Here is a 20,691-nt window from a genome sequence, read left to right as displayed (position 1 = left end):
AGTGCAGGCTTGTACCCCTAACGTCAGTAGCAGGGGGACTGCTACAGTCCATTACAAAGGAAGTGATAACAGGGCATTTACAAAATGTTATGAATGAGCAGAATGAGCAGGGAAATCATGTTTTACAAAGCTGCGGGATTTTTTTTCTTCTGAGGATAGAACTGGTAGAATAGGTATGGGGCATGGGGTCAGGCGCAGGACCTTGTGATGTGGCTCATTTAAATTTGTTAAATCTTTTGATAAGTTCAGGCACAAGAGTTTAGTAAAAACAATTAAGCATATGGGTTTCAGTTGAATATACTGACGTGGATTGAGAACTGGTTAACGGACAGAAAACAGAGAACAGGGATGAATAGCTCAGTATGTCTTTGGCGGTGAAGAACAAGTGTGCACCGCAAATATTAGTGCTTGAGCCCCAACCATTCAAAATCTTTATTTATGATTTGAATGTGTTGATTGGGTGCTATATTTTCAAGTTTGTTGATGATTAAAACTAGGTGGAAACGTGAGTTGTGAGGAGACAGCAAAGAAGCATTAAGGATATGTGGGCAGGCAAAGCCAGTAGACAAAGATTGACAGATGGAATACAACCTGGGGAAATGTGCGATTAACTACTTTGTTAGGAAAAACAGAATTGCCGAATATTTCTTAAATGGCAAGAGTCTGTTATGTGTTGAACATCAAAGTGATTTCGGATGCAAATACAGGTACAGTGAGCTATAAAGAAGGTTCATGGTATGTAAGCATTCATTACAAGAGGATTTGAGTGGATAAGAAAAAGTATTTGAATGCAATTGTTCAGATCCTTGATGAAGTAGCGTTTGGAATAGTGCGTGCAATTTTGAACTGTGTACCAAGGGAAAGAAGCAAAACGAATTCTTGGGACAGTGGGATTGTCCTGTGTGGAAAGCTAAAATAGACTGAAAGTTTATCTTCTGGCTCTACAGGGTAGATGTTGGAAAGTTCTTCCTTCTGGCTCGGTGTTCTAGAGCCAGGCAACACAGCATCAGAAATTGTGGCATGGCATTTACGACTGAGTTGACGAGGAGTATGTTCAGTCAGAGGGTGGAAAATCTTCGGAACGTTAGTGCCTCACAAGAATGTGGAAGTTGAGCTCTTAAGCATCTTCAACACTGAGATCAGTAACTCTCTCCAAGTTAAGGAAATCATGGGTTATGGGTAAAGTGCAGGAAAATGGTGTAGAACTGGAGAATATACAATGATCTCATTTAATTCTGGATTGTGGAGACGGTCTGAATGGCCTACTCCTGTCCCTGATCCTTACGTTATTAAATGATATAGGTAGTAGTGGGCATTTTAAGGAAGGGGAGATTATGTAGCTGTATATCAGCTCTGGGTCAAATGGAGCATGAAGTTTTCGAACAGATCAGACACCTGCCAGAACGGGGAGTGTAACAAATGGAAAGGCAATGGATTTAGTGAACGAAAGTGAAGAAAATGTCATCATTATGCAAATTCCAAATGGCATGGACAGTACTACGGTGTCACATGATATGTAGAATAAATAATTGCATCGAGAGAATTACCCGGGACGCCAACAATTGCCAGGATTTGATAGTAACCCGCTTTAACAACCATAAGTATGTATTTTATCCTCCATGCTAAAGATATCGTATCTTGTTCTAGAGAGTTAAAGCCCTCTGAAAAACTCCTGTCCATTGTTGGAACATTCCAATATAATGTTCTGAGTTTCGAATCTATTGTTGTTCCATTCTAATCTATCATACTGACATTCGGATTCATTGCAGTGCCAATACAATCTCTTGTTGTTAGATTCGGATCCATTGTTGAAATATTCCAAACTATTATACACAGCTTATGGTCGCTTCGCTCCCCCAAGGTAGAGCCGCTTATCCCTATTGGAGTCGGAGTTGGTGCTCTCGCTGGCACAGTGGGATAACACACTGAATGCAGTCCCATATTAAGAGCTGAGTGTAATCCCCCCAGTGAAATAATTAGGAAACATGCAGATTGGGATTAATTAATGCCAATAAACAACCAAGTTCAGTTAAAATCTTTCAATACAATACTTATTATTCACAAATAAAAGAGAACATTTAACCCGACTGGATGATGTTAATGAGGTTCATTGAGGAATGTAATGTTGGGAATTGCAATTTCAATACCACTTTCATTGCAACTAGTTTTCTATTCCCGTGAACTAAAATTTTACCTCGTCTAGATTCGATGTATTATGGTCTCTGAGGGGAGAAATTGTGGAAAGGCGGAGGCACTGACTGCAATATTTCAATCCGCCTTCGATACTGGAATGGCGTTAGAGGGTTATATCTGTTCCATCCCCTCTCTAAAATGAGAGCAGGATAAACCCAGGAAGTACAGAGCTGTCAGAGTAATGTCTGTGGAAGTTTTGAACAGTACATTCTGGGAACAAATTGCTGGAGGCCATCATCAAGGATCGCACTCTCTTAATTTGTGAGAAAAGGGGTTTACAAATGACCAGAATTACTTCGCAGAACATTTATTGGAAAATCATTGCTGATGAAATGAATGTAGTTTTATTTTTTTGTCTTAGGAGCGAGAGGGTTGATGAGCGATTTGGGCTTGATACTATGCAAATGAACACAGTGTGTTTATGTGTCTTTTAATGGAATGTTTACACAAATAAAAAAGGTTCGATTGAATAAAGTGACGCGGACAGGGTGGATCTAACAATAGCTAAGAAACAGAGAGCAGAGGGAAATGGTGAAAGGTGACCATCATGGGGTTATAGAGTTATAGAAGTCTACAGCACAGAAAAAGACCCTTCAGCCCATCGAGTCTGCGCCGGTCTAACAATTATTTAAATTTCTAATCCTTTTTACCGGCGCTAGGCCTTGTATGCCAAGGCATCACCAGTGAATATCCAAATACGTCTTAAATTTCATGAGATTTTGTGCATCCACCACCCTTTCAGGCAGTGAATTCCAGATTCCCAACACCCTGTGGGTGAAGATATTCTTCCACACATCCCCTCTAAAACTCTTCACCCTTTCGTTAACTCTATGACCCCTGGTTATTGACCCCTCCCCCAAGGGGAAACGATGAAAGAAAAAACTCTACAGTTCTGTCAGTATCTGTGGTGAGAAAGGCAGAGTACTGGCCATCTATCTAGCTTCAACTATCCAACTCCGATTAAACTGAATATATGTCACATTTGTCTTTTTCTTTTCCGTTGTGATAAAAGGGGGTTTACAAACGACCAGAATCACTTCGCAGAACATTTATTGGCAACTCATAGCGGATGAAATGAATGTAGTTTTATATTTTTTCTCAGGAGCAAGAGCGTTGATGAGGAATTTGGGCTTGATATTATGCACATGAACACCGTGGGTAAAACTGTCTTATTATCGAGTTGTTACAGAAAAAGAGGGCTCTAAGGAAAACAAGCGACGGAGACAATGTGGATCTAACATTAGCGAAGACACAGAACAGATGAAAATGGTGAAAGACGGCTGTTAAAGGGTTATACAGTTATAGAGGTCTACAGCACAGAAAAGGGCCATTAAGCCCATTGTGTCTGCGCCGGTCACAAAAGTACTTAAAACATCTAATCCTATTTAACGGCGCTAGGCCCATAGCCCTGTATGCCACGGCAGCCCAGTGAATATCCAAATGCTTCTTAAATGTTATGAGATTCTCTGCCTCCATCACCCTTTCCAGCAGTGAGTTCCAGATTCCCAACACCCTGTGGGTGAAAATATTCTTCCTCACATTCCCTCTAAAACACCTGACCCTTACGTTAACTCTATGACCCTGTTTATTCACAGCTGCACCAAGGGGAAAAGATGGCGGAAAAGAACTCAGCCGGTTATCCAGCATCTGTGGCGAGAAAGACAGAGTCTTGGCCGTCTATCTAGCTTCACGTATCCAACTCCGAATAAGCAGAATATATTTCACCATATTTCTTTTTCTTTTGATTTCTGATATCCAGACCTTCTTGTCGCTTGCCATTTCAACAAACACCCCTGCTCCCATGCCCACATGTCCTTCCATGGCTTGCTGCAATGCTGCAGCGAAGCTCAACCCGAACTGGAGAAAAAGCATCTCATCTTCTGATTAGGCAATTTACAACCTTCTGGGCTCCACGTTGAGTTAAATAACTTCAAACCATGAAATCTCTCCCCCATCCTCAGCCCTTTTTGTTCTCCCTTCTTTCAACTAATAATCACATTATATATGTATATATATATATATATATATATATATCCTCCAACTATCAATGGCCCTCTATCTTGCTTCACCTGTCCGACCCCCCGTAAACAAACTATATTTCATTACATTTCCATTTATCTTTAGCCTTTAAAGCCATGCATGCACGAAATGATAACTCTATTTTTGTCTCCACAGATGCTGTCAGGCCAACTGATATTTTAAAGCAGTTTTTGTTTTTGTTTGCGCTAACTTATGGGACAGATGGACATACCCCCAATTGGCCCTCTCATGCAGGATACTTCCCAGGGTCCTACAATCCATAATGTAAAACTGTGCCTTGAATGTCATGCCCAAATGCATTACGTCACAATTAACGGGATTAAAATTAATTTACAATTGATTACCCAACCTGACCAGCGTGTCTGTATCCTGCTGTAATCTAAGGCTATCCTCCTCATAATTTACAATACCCCAATTTTCGTTTCATCCGCGAGCTTACTGATCAGCTGTGCTACTTTCAAGACTAAGTCGTTTAGATATTACACAACAGCAACGGATCCATTAAAGTTCATTGTGGAACACCAATAGAAACAAGCATTCAGTTACAAAATATAACTCTGGACAATTATCCTCTGCTGCCTGACATTCAGCCACTTCTGGATCCAATTTGTCAAATTGCTCTGGATCCCATTGGTTCTCAATTTTTTGTTTCAGTCTCCTATGTGGCAAATTTTCAAAAGCATTGCAGAAGGCCAAGTGCAGTACATCAAATACAGCGCCCTCATCAACACACCAGGTAACCTCTTCGAAAAGATAAATCAAATTGGTAAAACGTGACCTCCCCTTAACAAAGTTTTCTGACTGTCCTTGATTAATCACTGCCCCTCCAAGTATAGATTATTTTTTTCCCTCAGAGTTGCTTCCAATATTATCCCCACCACTGAGTTTAGGCTGACTGGCCTGTAGCTCGCTGGTTTATCCCTTCCTCCCTTCTTGACTAACAGTACCACATTGGCTGCCATCCAGACGTCTGGCGCCTTCCCTGATGCCATATAGATATTTCAATTAATACTGGCGCACTTGCATTCTCCTCCCTTGCATCACTCAGAAGCCTCGGATACGTTTCATCATGGCCTGGAGATTTAAGTACTTGTAATCCCACCAGACCGCTGATAAACTATTCCCTTTCTATGCAAATGTCTTTAATTATATGATAGCCCATCCGTCTGATGTCCTTAACCATGTCGCTCCTCTGACTTGTGAAAACAAACCCAAAGCATTCACTTTGAACCCTATCTGTATCTTCTGGTTCCACACAAATATTACCACTATGGTAGTTAACGGAATCTACTCTTTCCCTCATTATCCTCTTAATTATATTGTCTTTGTGAAATAACTTTCGATTTCCCTTTATTATACCTGACAATGTTTCTGTTTCTTGCCCCCTTTTTGCTCTACTAATTTCTTTTTTGTGTTCCGTGCTACACATTCTATGCCCCTCTAGGCCTTTTTTTTTTGAGTACTCGTTAGCCGCAATGCACCTCCATTTTTAACTTTATCCGATCCTGTATATTCATCAACATCCTTCCTTTATCTTTACAGGAATGTATTGGCCCTGTAATCTCCATATCACTTTCTTAAATGAGTCCCAAAGGGAGTAAAGTTACGTAAAATCCAATCTGCGCAAATCATATCCGATCATGTCAAAATCAACCTTCCCCCAATTTTGAACTCTGACTCATGACACATCGTTTTACATAACAACTTTGAATCTAACTGATTGATGATCACTATCTGCAAAATGTTCCCGAACTGATACCTCTATTTCTTGCCAGCTTCGTTCCCTAAAAATAAGTCCAGGTTCCTCCAACATCACCTCCCATACAGGGCCTTCTCCGTCCTAGATAACATTATCTCCTGGATGCATTTTAAAAATTCTGCACCTTCTAAAGCTATCGCTATATGACTAAACCATGTAATGTTGGAAAAGTTGAAATCCCTCACCATGACAACCCTATTGTGTTTACAGTACTCTGAAAGCAACCTTAATGTCAGCTCCTCTATTTCTCCCATGGCTGTTCTATTCAGTCTTACGTCTGATGGTATACTGCCAGCAATGTGATTGTTCTTTTTATGTCTTTAAGTTCTAATCAATTGACATCATTTGTGGAGCATTGTAAAATGACATTACTTCTTACTGCAGGAATTGATTCCATGAGCAATATTGCGACAGCCTCTCCTCTTTTCTTCCTTCCCTTTCTCCCCTGGAAAATCCACGCCCTGTTTATTCGGACTGGAAGGCATTTTAAATTGATATTCCCCTCAAATCGGTATTTGGAACAGTGTTATATATGATGCACATAAACATTCTTTCTATTTTAACCAGCAAACTTTCAGATAATAGGAACTTGTTAATGTAAACAGTGAGGAGGACAGTAAGAAACTTTAAGAAGATGTGCGCAGGTTCATGAAATAGAGAGGCTCGAGGCAAGGGAAATTTAATTCGGCGATGTGTGAAGGGCAATCTTGGAGCAAGATTGAGGAGATATCACATAAACTAATTGTGACAATTTTTAAAAAAGGGGTGCAAATTTCCCTGCCCGCTGGCATCGGACTGGCTTGGTGGTGTGAGGGGACCATTCTTCGAGAAAGCCAAACTCATCCGTTTCATGTCAGTAACTGTTTCATTTCCGTTGTGCCCGCAATGTTGGCCTCGTTTACACTCAACCTCCAGCAATCACTGAAAGACATTTCAATTTCATTATAAGGCCAGCCCGCCACAATCAATTCCACGCCTTATAATGTTCTGTGTGTTTAACAGCAGCATACATAGGGCGTGCACTTGGCCAGCTGTGCTTTGAAGGAAACTTGGAGGTGTGTAAGACAGCAAGGCCATAAGACGTAGGAGCAGTAATGGCACTTCGGACCATCATGGCTGACGTAATAAACCTCAAGTCCATTATCCTATCTCCTCCAACTAAACCCAATCCCAATAATTATTAAACAATTTGCCGACCTCAGCCAGGAATATAATTAACAACCCAGCTGAACAACCCTCTGCTGGAAACAATTCCAACAGATTGACTAGCCTCTGAGAGAATAAATTCCTCCTGATCTCTTTCTTAAATGGCCGAACCCTTACTGTGATTATGCCTTTTGTTCGTAGACTCTACCAAATTGGGAATCAATCCCTGAGAATCAAACCTGTTAATCCGCCTAAAAACCTTACCTCCTTTAATAAGGATGGCTCCTTTTCTCCAAACTCAAATGCATACAAGCCCAATCTGCACAAACTCACATGACAAGCATATATTTCTATACCCCGGATCATGCTAGCCACCCTTCCCATGAATACTGCATACAGCAGTATACATTTCCTTTGATAAGGACACCAAAACTGTTCACAGAATTCCACGTGTGGTCGAACTAGGGCCATGAATATTTTTTTTCCGACATTTACCTGTTGTTTATGCTTTATTCCGTTTGAAATAAAGGCCAACATTGCACTCTCTTCCCCTATTGCCGCCTGAACTTTTCTGAAGTGTTTCTGGGATTCATGCACATGGATTGCCATGTCCCTCTATGCTGTCGCTTTCTGCAGTTTTTCTCCATTTACATAATAATCAGCTGGTCTACTCTTCCTGCTGAAGTGCATAACCTAATATTGTCCAACACTGTGTTCCATCCGCCAAATTTTTGCCCATTCACTTAATCTCTCTATTTCCCTCTGCAGATACTTGGTGTCAATATAATCTCTGAGTAAGGGGACGCTCATTTTAAAAGGAGGTGAGGACGAATTTCTTCGCTCAGAGCCTAGTCAGCCTTTGGAATTCTTTAGCACAGTGCTCCGTAGATGGGCCATTAAGTAAGTAGACGGCAGAGATCGACAAACTTTTGATCAATAAGGTTATCAAGGTTTATGTTCAAGTATGGTTTGTGTATTTCACGGCTATTACGTCAGCCATGACCATTTTGAACAGCACAGCAGACTACCTATTGGAATAGCCTACATCTGTTCGTCAGTCTAATGGTCTTATAGTCACCACCTTCTTTCCCAGTTTTCCTTGAGTCATTTGCAAATATGGGAATAGTGCATTCACATCCCTCAGCTTAGTCATTAATATATATTACAAATTATTCTTGCCCCAGCGCAGAACCTTGTGGCACTCGACGAGTTTCAGTCTGCCATTCTGAAAATGCCCTCGTGATCCCAACACTCTGTCTTTTATTAATTATGAAGTCCTCTACCAAAGCCAATATTCTACCCTCAGTAACATGAGGCGCTATATGCTTATTCAGGGTTATGTGCAGTTTATTTCAGTAAACCGTTTGAACATAAAAATAAATTCCATCCACAAATTCCTCTTTACCTACCATGCTCTTTACCTCCTCAAATAATTGTGAAGCATTTGCCAGGCATTTTTTACTCTTCATGTAGCAGTGCTGACTCTGCTTGTTTAGATTTTCTGCTATGCTCAGTCGCATGGCACAACACTCACAGGGTCGCCGAATGGTATTCAAAGATGAAGCGTGTAGTGGGACAGGGTGTGGAAGGCTTGCCAGATACTGAATCGAGTTGTGGAAGGAGTAGAGCAGCCCTGTGGCGGGGGGAGGGGTGCCCTGCTTTTGGACCGACTTGGTGTGGGACAAAGAATGCACATCAATTAATGGTAATGCAATTGCATGTGCGGGTTGTGGCGGGGAGGGGGTCTTGGCGAGGTACGCGGCAATTCATTATTGAATTCTTCTATAAAGGAATAATTCGTCGGCATCTGAGACAGCTCAGATATCGCTACACTAATATCCTTGGAGTCGGACCTTTCACTTATCTGCCCATCAGGTAACACAGAGACGTGAAAGTGACAACATATGCCCCATAGCTATTCACCCATTAGGGGAGAGGCAGGACAATAACTAAAGCCTCAGTGAACTGCAGAACATTCGAAATACTGAGCACTCAGGAAAATCTCCTTGCTAACACTGGCCTTGATGCTCACAGCTCCTTGTAATGCCATGATCTCGTTTTGAGCCGGCATCCCACCTGGTGCACCTTTACAGTTTGGGTTAAAAAAATGCCTGCTTCAGAGCAGACCGCATAGCATGCAGCCCAATGAGCGAAGCTGCCACCAATCTGCCAGCTGAAGTTGCGTGGAAGTGAAAGGGGTTTCTGGCAGCCACAAAGCGCAATAAACTTGAGCATTCGCGTAATGGCCAGCACTCTCCAGGATGCATTAAGGGGCCTTATGACCGACCAAATATATTTTATTAGAAGTCCAAAACTAACCCAAGCTTCCCTCCTTTTCGTGCTGCAGGAGGAGTACATCAAGTGTATTGAAATGTTTTGAATTGACTCAACGTCTCGTGGTTTTCAGAGTGTGAAGATGATGCATGAGAAACGGACGGATCTGCCTGTTTGTCAGAGGGATGAGCAGCGCCCTCTGGAAGGAAGGACCTTCACAACCTGCTGTAGAAACACCGAGCAATCCCTGCCCAGCACCTAGATAGGTCTATATTTCACCAAATTACTGAGAGCCTGTTTTTCTGAAGACGGGACATGACCAGCGAACTAGCAAGTCACATCTGCCACCTTCTGCAGGATTGTCAAAAGCGGGGCCTGGTTGGCATCCTGTTCCAGTGACTAGGGCACTGACCGTAGCATTCAATTAGTATATCAGACTCTCCTTTCTTGACTTGACAGGTGACTTCAGAGAGTTTTCGCTAGACTCCACCTACAAATGCATTGATGAGTTCACGGAATCCATTGCTGCAAGCGCAAACATAAATTCAACTTCTCCAGTGTCCAGGAATGCCAGGATACAAGAGCACTGTGATTAGTACAGATCTCAGGTTTCCCACAGGTGCAGGGTGCAAAGGACAGTATTCACCTGGCGCTCAGATCTCTGTCACAACACACGGTCAACGATGTCAAAAGCAAGAGATATCATTAACTGAATGTTCAGCAGTTATGTGCCCAGCTCAAACGCATCTAGTAGGTAGGCACATGTTACCTGGAACTGTCCACGATGCCTGCATTCTCAGACATGCACTTCCATTCTCCATCGCATGTTTCCTGACGTCTTCCATGACACACCGAGGTTGCAGGCATTGCCTCTCAGGGACAAGTGCTATCCACAGAGTATGTGATTAGCGACACATGTGCAGTTGGCTCAGACTTCCCCAGAGCAAAGCTATAATAAAACTGATGTTGCAACTCGCCATTTGGCGGAGCAAACCATCGAGATGGTATAGATTGAGGTCCTGGTGACTGACATGGCCTGGTGGAGTACTGCAAAACAGTCCCCAGGGTATGTCACGCATTGTGTTCGCCTGCTGCAGCCTTTAAAACCTGGCGTTGTTGCCTGGGGAGAAGATGCCTTAGTAGGAGCGGGAGTTCTCCTCTGATGAGGAGAATGAAAACCTTGATGAGGGTGAAGAGGTCCCGTATGAAAACGGCAAAGGCAATGAATCAATCGGACAGGCCGGACGAGGATGACACGCCTGGGAGGCACTTATACTTGCAGTATTTGCGGAGGATGATGGATAGGTGCAGTAAGGGGAGCCCAGAGAATCTCCAATTGCAATAGTGAAAAAAGCATTCCAATGTGGCTTATGATAGCACACGTACACTCTGTGATAACGTTCCTGTCATTGAAGCGCTGGGAGTCACCGATAACTGGTCGATTCCTGGCAGTAATGGTGACATTAATTGTCAACACTCCATAGATTTCACAATACCTCTGTGACTGATTAACTGCTGTCTTGCGTTGTGCAGCTCGCTTGTGGTCAGTGATCAGGGTCATTTCATGGAGGTGATCCGTGAAACTTAAATTCACCTGATCATTGTCCAGCCTTCAGCACCTGACCCCATCAGCAGTAAAGCGTAAACAGACAAAGGTGCTGACGTGATCGGGGCCAACCACACCTTAATTATTTTGAGTGGACACAAAGAGGCTGGCAGAACCTTGCGACAACTGACAACGACATTTTGGCAGCAATGGCCATCACCATAGACGTACAGGCATCAGGAATGACTCCACTTACTATGAAGCTGTTCCAAAACTTTGGTTTGAAACACAGGGAAGAGGCGTGGGAGTGTCACACTTGCCCTTACATTGTACGGAACAAAGGATATGCATCTGAGTGAAAAAAACACTGCTCATCAGATCAGCAATCCATCAGCAGGTAGCAATTCTAGGAAAATTATTTACATTGTTGATTGCACGTGCGGTTAACAGACGTTCAACCACATATTCACCTTACTAAACCTGGCACTACATCTTAGTGTTTCCCAGATATCCATAGAGAAGCTGGAGGTAACATGCTGACTGATATTCCCTGCATGTGGTGGCCTTTGGCGGCATCCTCTGGAGGGTCAAGACTTGGATGTGCCTGGACTGCATTCAGGGTCCTGCAGTGTGTCAGTGGCACTCCCCTCGGTATGTGGACCTGGAATGTCATAGGTCAGATGAAGTTTGGATTCATATGAGATGAGAGTTTGTGCCCTTGACATCAAGGAAGCAACTGACTGTCCATTGTAACAAGGAGCCTCAGCACATCCAGAAGTTAATGGGAGTCAGGAGGAAAACTGTCCGTTATTTGCCCTCATGCACAGTAATAGGGAAGATGATTATGGTTGTTGCCGGTCAGTTATCTAAGCAGGATTTCCTCAGGGTATTGTGCTCATCCAACTAACTTCAGCTGCTTCATCAATGGCCTTCCATCCAACATAATGTCAGAGTTTTAGAAGCTCGCTCATGATTTCACGATTTCCAGCACCATTTGCGACTGAACAGAAAAAGAATGCAGCAAAACCTGGTCAATATGGAGGTTTAGTGTGACAAGTGACAAATAACATTCGGGCCACACAATTGTCAGGAACTGATCATCTTCAACAAGAAAGGATGCAACCACCGCCCCCTCGTGTTACATGGCATTACCACTATTTAATCCCCCACTATCAACTATTTGATGTTACCATTGTCTAGAAACTGACCTGGGCTTGCATCTTAATACTGTGACAACAAGTGCTCGTATGAGGCTAGAAATTGTCTGATGAGTAACTCACTTACTGACTCCCTAAAGGCTATCCACCAACTATAAGGCACAAGTCAGCAGTGTTGTGGAATACTACGCATAGGCCTGGATGAGAATAGCTCCCACCACTCTCAAAAAGCTTGACACCATCCCGGAGAAAGTTAACATGAAGAGCATTTACAATCATTAACTCACCCCATCGCTGAAGGACAGTGTCAGAAGGCTGCACCATCGGCAAGATGAAATGCAACAACTGACCAGGCTCCTCAGGCAGCACCTTCCAAATCCACGGCCACTACCATATGGAAGGAAAAGGGCAGCAGGCATTAGATCCCCACCATGTCACTGACCATCCTTACTTGGAAATATAAGGGACGTTCCTTCACTGATGCAAGGACAGACTCCTGGAACTACTTCTCTAACAGCACTGATCATGTACCTACACTACACCGTCTGCAGCAGTTCAAGTAGGCAGCTCACCTCGAATTTCTCAAGGATAAATATGGATGGGAAATGAATGCCAGCCCAGCCAGTGAAGTCTACATCCTGTGATTCAACAATAAGAAAAATGATGGGCTGGAAACTACCGTTGTCTCATGGGTTGTTGCCCCAGTGGGTTACAATTGATGATCCTCCTCCATATGGGTGCATCAGGGCCTCTGGAAGATTTATTTAGAATGAGTGGCCGCAGCAGTGATATAGATGTGCACCGCCCCCCTTCCGAATGAACACTGCTGGAGACTAACAAGGACATCATGAATGCAGATCAGCCCGTGCAGTAGTCCAGGAAAGCTGTCTTGGACCATGGACTCGTTGTTAGACGGCATTCCACATTCATTGACCTCTCCGCCTTGGCATAACAGCCTAATTACATTAGCCCGAAGGCGAGCAGACTCCTCCATCCTCCATGCCATCTGAGGATTGCAGTGGACCTAACTCCCTGATGTTTCCGAACTTTGCTTTGGAGCTCCATCCACTGAGGTTCGACTGAGTACAACGGATCATCCTCTAACTTTTACTCAGAAGATGTCTGGCCTCCAGCAGTTCTCCGAATGCCAGTGACCTGGGAAGTTCCTTTCCAGGCCTGCTGTGGATCAAACAATGTGATGGGCTCCCGAGATTGAGACCCCAAGGCGATCCTAGAATTCCTTGTCAACGAGTTGTGGGCCTTTGCTGTGGGGAAAGACCTGGTGAGCGCTATGACTAGCCATCTATGAGGGACACTACAAATGCCACTCCACATGATTCTTCAGTGCTTTATTGGTGTCTCTAGTTCATGGACTCCATCGTTTTTTTTTTCCCAGATGCGCCTGTGGAAGCAAGGAGTGATAATTATAGATTAGAATTGGCCTGTGAAACAAGCACATCACTCAAAGCATGGTTGTTTGATGGATTTTGCACTACCTGTTTGTCGCTTGGTAGTGCACTGCCAGCCTTACCTTCAGCAAAGTGATTGATCATATTCTCGCCGCCATCTGGTTGCCTCCGTTTCAAAGTCCATGAAGGCCTTGAATTCAGACATTCCTCCTCAAGTCTGTAACCTCTCCCTCTATTTGTGTGCCAGCTTGTCCTGCTTGAATTCTCAGTCAGAAATTGTTAGCTGGACGCATGCCAGGTCTGATGATAATTGTCCTTGACATCTATGGGTGTTGACTGGTTCCTTGAAAGGGATAAAAGGGATAAGGACAATGACGTTGTTTGTGAGAGAGTGAATGGTGATGTGCCCTGAACTGACAGGGATTTTGCTCACTGTGAATGTGAGATTACTTTACGTGTGTGAGTTGAGAGTGATGGAAATAGTGAGTGATCCTGGCGTGACGGAGGATATCACTGTGGGTTGCTGTCCTCTTTTTGCGTGCTTTGGCGCGGACCAACACCTCCACCGCCTGTCCAGTCAACTTGCTGATGGTCCTCTTCAGCCAACAGCGAGGACGGGGATAGAGGATACCACGGCATGCATCAACTACTTCCAAAAGGAACTCTAGGGATGCTAAACGAAATCAGGGGGATGCAGCCGTCGTACATTTTGTGGCCATGTCTTATGAGCAGCAGTCCTGGGCTGGAAACATAGAGGGGTTTACGTGTGGCTGCAATTTAAATATGGTATGCGGCATGATTAAGCAGCGAGGTGACAGAACGGCAGGGTACTGGAAGGCTGTCCTCCATGGAAAGAGTGTTTTGCAAGGAAGCATAATTAAAGAGGTGGGAATAGGTCAATAGGGAGTGAAAAGCACCCATTGCTGACGTAGGGTAAAAAGGCATTTTTCACTCCAACAGCATAACATCTTAGATTGAACCCAGGGAGTTCATATAATGCTTTGTGAGTAGTTTCTTGGAACTGCAGATTCTGGATCCGATCCGAGAGCAGTCTACTCGAGACCAGGTATTGGGCAACAAGATAGGATTAACGGATAACCTCATAGTGAAGCATTACTTAGGTAGCAGCGATCATTAAATATTATGGATTTTATGTACATTTTGAGGAAGAAACGAATGCTTCCAAGGTTAGTATTTTAAATTGATATAACGGATACTATGAATAACATTAAAACTGAGCTAGGGAAAGTAAACTGACTAGGGAGGTTAACGGACAGGTCAGCAGATGTTCAGTGAAGGCGCTTAACCGGATATTTCAGAATTCAAAGAATATATAGAATCCAACGAGAAATGTAAATTCCAAGGGGAGAGCCCAGCATCCGTGGATAACGAAGAAAGTTAGGGACATCATCAAACTTAAAGAAAAAAACAACAAATTGCAGAAAGACAGGTGGCAGGTCAGAAGGTTGGTAAGTATATAAACATCAGCAAAAAATCACACAATTATTAAGAACGTGGGAAAATTAGATTGCGAATGAATGCTAGCTGTAAATATAAAGGCAGATTGCAAAAAAAATATAGAGACACTTAATTAAGAAAACTGTTAGCAAAATGAGCCTTGGTCCGATTGCAAAGTGCGCCTGGAAAATTGCTAATGGAAAGCGAAGAAACGACTATTGAATTAAGCAGTTGCTCTGCATCGAGATTCAATATTGAGAACACATGCATCATCCTAGAATTAACTTTAACTTAGGGACAGGGAAGGAGGGAGGAACTCGGTAAACTTATAGTCACCAGGGGAGTGGTATTGAGCAAATTGCTGGAGCTACGGGCTGACAAGGCCCAGGTCCAGATGGCGTCCAACCTATGATCATGATATAAGTGGCCAGCGTGATCCGTTAGGGAGCTGATTTAATATGCCAAAATTCGACATATTCGGCAAGTCTCCAATACATCGTAAAATAGTAGATGTAACTGCTTTAATGAATAAGCGTGTTAGAATGAATGAAAGAAAATACAATTCATTTAGACTATCATCAATCACAGGGAATTTGTCAGAAGCTATCAGTAAATAAGTTAGATCAGGGCACTTAGTATAATACAATGCAATAAGGGTCATTCAACATGGTTTTGAGAATGGTATATCAAATTAACAAAATTATTTGAGTTATTTGATGGATCCACATGTTGACAAATGGGAATCAGTGGCTGTGCACTATTCATATTTCCGGATGACATTTGATACGGTGCCAGTTCAAAGGTTATTGTGGAAAATAAACGCTCAAAGTATAGGGGTTCATAAAGTGGCATGGGTAAAAGACTGGCGAGCTAGCTGGCAGCAGATTGTTGGCGTAACTGGGTATGTTCTATATGGCAGGGTGCGATGGGTGTTCTGCCACAATCTGCTTTACAAATCTGTTGCCCTTGCAAGTTCCAGACCTTTGGAAAGCTCCCATGTACCCATGGCGTTTGCGAATCATCTCACTTTGGGTGGGTTCTGGAAACCGTTTTCATAAGCCCCGCTGGAGATATTCTGCTCAGGTCGCAATTGAGTTGGAGGGTTTTCTTGTAAGGGGCGAGGATGGATTTGTTTTCTGTTGAAAAAGTCTCTGCGAGTCATTCCCTCTCAACGTAGTTGCTGCTTCCGACATCCTGGAGCTAGGGCGCACTGGCCTCTTTTGGTTGTCGTTGAAGCTGGAGTGCGCTGGTCTCTTTGTTGTATCCAATGCTCTAAAGCTCGTGTCCCTCCTCCTTGGGCTCTCTAGAATATTGCCACAGATTCTGTAGATTCCAAACTTGCCCTCGAGCAGCCCAATTTGTCAAACGTGCCAAATGAGAGACACCTCTTGCAATTTGTCCAGGAAGTCGCATGATCCCGTCTTAGACTTTTCTTATTTTTGCCCTTCTACAGAAGCTGCCATTCCCCAACTTGATCGCCTGCTGGTACCTCATCTATTGATTCGCTCTATTGAGCTGTGGGAGGTTAAGTGGGTGGTGCAATCTGCTGACTCAATGTTTCCATTGCTCTTGTATTTCGCTGTGCCCCCCGTTGTCCAATTGCGCTCACTGTAGGCCTTGTTGCTGGAGGTTTGCAAACCTTCTTGGCCGTCGGGACAGAGCTTCTGGCCTGTTTGATCACCTTTACTTTGGGCCGCCTGTGTATAAGTGTGGCAACGTTTGGGCCAGGCCTTGTTGAAATTGCATGCGTCCCCATACAGCTTGCAGCACTTATTTTGTCTGCATTCCTTTATTTAGCCATCTTCTCATTGCACTTCCTGCAGAGGCTGTACTGCAGTTGCCGCATCTTTTACAAAAGTTGGGCTGTCCGGTGTATATTAGGCAGCTGCTGTTTATCCAGTTATGGATACTGGAAGAAGTTGAAGGATTGTTTCCTTCCCATCCACCTTGAAAGTCATCTTTAAGAGCCGTTTGCTGGTCCAAATCCCGAAGAGTACATGACCTCGCTGCAGTTCCCAAATTTTTCGACGGCCTGGCGAGGAAATGGAGCACATCAGCGATGGGAACATGGTTATTGCAGAAGTGCACAGTTACCCACACTGTCCCGCTGTGACAGCAGAGAAAAGAGTGGCTTCAAAGTGAGTATTCGTATATGTTAATGGTCTCCGTTCGCCTTGAGCATATTCAGGAACATGACGCAGGCAACAACATTATGGAAGGTCACTTCGAAATGTTCAGGGATGGGAAAGCCCGGCGGAATGTATTTCTCAGCAGCTTCAAATCAACAAAACGAGAAAAGGCTTTTCAAAATCATTACAGATGTGTTTACTTCGCTGCCATTCTCTGCAAGCCTCACTGTGTTAGATCCCCTCTGGTTTGTGGCTCGACTGGTTGCAGCCATCACCTTTGTAAGTTCCCATTGATAGGCACTGAAGCCTGCACATGCAGAAACAACTGGCGAGAACAGATATTACCGTTCACCAAACATTGTCAAAATACCAAAATAACATCATTCTGTGTGAGCTGAGAGGTTTGTTTTAGGTAAAACCTGCGCAAATCGAATTTAAAAAGAAATGTGAAGTTGCTGGCGTTAGCAGTTTACTTTCTGGTAACAGGACATTTGCTGACACCACGTCCGATAAAAAGGGTGGAGAATATCGAGGTGTTTGTGGAGAATAAGCATGTACAGTGTAATGATATTTTACCGCATGCAGCCAATCTCCGGAAAATATAATAAGATCCCTCCTGGTGGGTTGTCTCACTCGAAGCGGTAAGATAATGTGTCCCTATGTGATGGAAAGGCGGGGTCAGGTGACCTGAGTGTTTAATATCGCAGATGAAACCATCTCGATAGTGAAGACAATGTTTAAGCTTACTCTTCTAGCTTATATAGGGGACAGAGTGCATTGTGTATTGTGTTACGATCAGTAAATAGTGTCAATATGGGTTCAATTTGAAATTCCTAGTAACCATACGTGCATTTCGTTTTACTCCTGGGTGATTTGGGTGAGAATCAATTGAATAATTGACCATTACAGAGCTATCCTAATCAGCTATGTGACGCGACTGGGGAAGTAAAACAGAAGTTCACTCTTAGGATCGAATCACCTCTCACGTGTTTGTTGTTCTGCATTTGATTATTGTCATATATCTGTTGCATGATTCATGCCGCCCACAAAAATTTCTGGAGCAATGGGCTAAGAGCACACAGGCCGATGAAGAAAAGTTGACGTGAGAGTAGTCAATATCTCAGAAATCGAAACTAAACAAATAAAGGGTGGATGTTGTGGGGCAGTGCATCATTTAAATTATACATTCTTAACTGATTTTAATGACGAAACTGTGCTTTTACTTTATTAATATTTAGGAATGTAAACTGTCAGTGTTAGAGTGCTGTGGGTAACGTTGGTCTCATGCTGGTGAGAAGATGGAGCTGTGGAGGAGTGAATTTTCCTGAGGACAACATTGAGGATCACACTGAAGGTTTAAGGATAAATAGAGTTTTAACTAAACAGATGCACACAGGCCCACACACATCGAAAATAATACAAATCGACAGACTTTAACGGGCAGAGTCATGATGTAGGTTTCACCTCAGACGCTTTGACTACAGACATTGAATGCGAAAGTAACCATTCGGTAATATGTCAATTTCTCCCTTTCAGTCCCAAGGCACTGTGATTGCACCCATTATTATCATGCAACTGAAAGCAATGCTTAGGGCAGGAAGGGAGGAAGTGGAAAAAAAATAAAGAGATATGGGTCGTTGAAACCGAGGGAGATGGACAGCGTAAAAGAGTATACTTAGAGAGAAAGACAGGGAGAGATAGAGAGAGGCAAAGAAAAGAGAGGGAGAAAGAGAGGGAGAGAGTCAGATAGAGCTGCTGGCATGCAGCTTAAGACAATGCTGAGGGCAGTGCATGCCCTTCTAGCTGTGGAAATGGATGGTAAAGTTGTGGTTAGTAATTCAATTGGATTTCCGTGTGTAAACTATCAGCTGATATAACAAGGGCCAGGTTCAGAATGGTGAATTTTTTTAAAAAGCGCTTTATGTCATTGTTATTACAGTTGGTAGAGTGGTTTGGGCAGCAATTGCGGCGTTGTGCAGGGAGATGTCTTGAAGGAACTAACACCTGATTTGTGTCGCAGCACGGGGATCCCTAAGCAAACTGTGTCATTGAAATAACGTACTATTATTTAGAGTTTTATCAAAATGTTTCACATTTAGTGAAAATGTATCCAAAAATTTGCCTGCCATCGAGAATGGAGATTGGAACATTTAAAAAAGAGAGATGGGGATCTCACAGCTGTAGAATGAAAAACCCTTCCGGTTTTTGAATTTCGTTTTAGGATTGGGTTGATATAAAGGTTATATGTGAATTTGTGGTCGCCATTTCAATTCTGTCTGTCTCTCTATTATATGTCCCTACGCTAGAGAGTGAGGCAGGATGAGAGAGAGAGACGGGGAAAAGGGGAGGGCGAGAGAAAGAGCGAGAGAAAGGGAAAGGGAAATGGACAGGGAAAAGAAGAGCGAAAGTAAGTCAAAAACAGAGGGAGAGAGAGAGAGGACGGGAGCCAAATGGTCGTAAATAAAAGTGATAAGGAAGGAGAAAGCGAGCGTGAGGTAAAGAGTGACAAATTGATACAGACAGACAGAGAAAGAGGGAGGGAGATAGAGATAATGAGAGAGAGAGAGAAACTCATAGAGTGCCAGAAAAAAAAGATGGAGATGGCGAGAGAAACGACAGAGAGTGACACAGAAAGAGAAAGAGACTTGGAAATAGCGTGAGTAGAGAGATGGAGAGAAAGAGGGGAGAATGGAAAATAATTACACAATCAGAGACAAAGAAAACAGAATTTTTGAAGGACAGTAACTTCTTATTGCTAACATGGTTTGGGTATAAACAATAAGCTTAATTTACAGGGAATATTTGAGGTGTTAGATGCTTGAATCGTGATAAGAGGTGTTAAGCCCACACTCCCGAACAGGCCTCGCTAAGGCTTCACTGGTCAGAGGCTTCAAAATGTCAGGTGACACATTAGTGTCAGCAGCAGAGTCGAGAATTTTCAGGCAACTGCAGAAAGTGCGGTCACCGTTGGCCTGCTGCAGTGCACACATATTTTGCAACATTCAGTACTGAAAGTTATAGATTTGAGGGATAAATGACATGCCGAATGCCCAGTTGAATGCAATTTTCTATGGTTCAGATTTTGGTTTTGCCTGTATAACTCTGCCTGCCTCTCCATCCTCCGGATAGGGGAGACAGAAAGGAGATGGCGATGGAAAAGCAGAGAGAGAAGCAAAAATCGAGGAGAGTGAGGGAAAAAGTGGGATCGAGACAGAAATTCGAGGGAAGTGTGGAAAACAGTGATAGAGGGTTAAAAGGGTGAATGTGAGAGGCAAACAGGACAGAAGAGAAAGAAGGTAGTGTGAGGGAGCAATAGAGGGAAGGGAACAGGGAAATGGACTGGGGGTCGATTGGGGGGTGACATTGAAGAGAAATAGGATTTTGTGATCTCCCTTGTGTAGTCACTGCCCAGCGGCAGTTACACCTTTCCAAAAATAGTTATTTGCAAAAGAAAGGTGTCCAAAATGGGTCAGTTTTTTCCTCCCATTTTAAAGAGGGAAGTTAACCATTCTTCGGTCAGATGGGAATCTGGGGAGCGGATTGTTGTTTGAGTAACCCAAAGCTCGGAACATACGCACAG

The sequence above is a fragment of the Cetorhinus maximus genome, chromosome 19, assembly GCF_964194155.1.
Source record: "Cetorhinus maximus chromosome 19, sCetMax3.hap1.1, whole genome shotgun sequence".
Taxonomy (NCBI): domain Eukaryota; kingdom Metazoa; phylum Chordata; class Chondrichthyes; order Lamniformes; family Cetorhinidae; genus Cetorhinus; species Cetorhinus maximus.
This window is presented reverse-complemented; position numbering follows the sequence as displayed.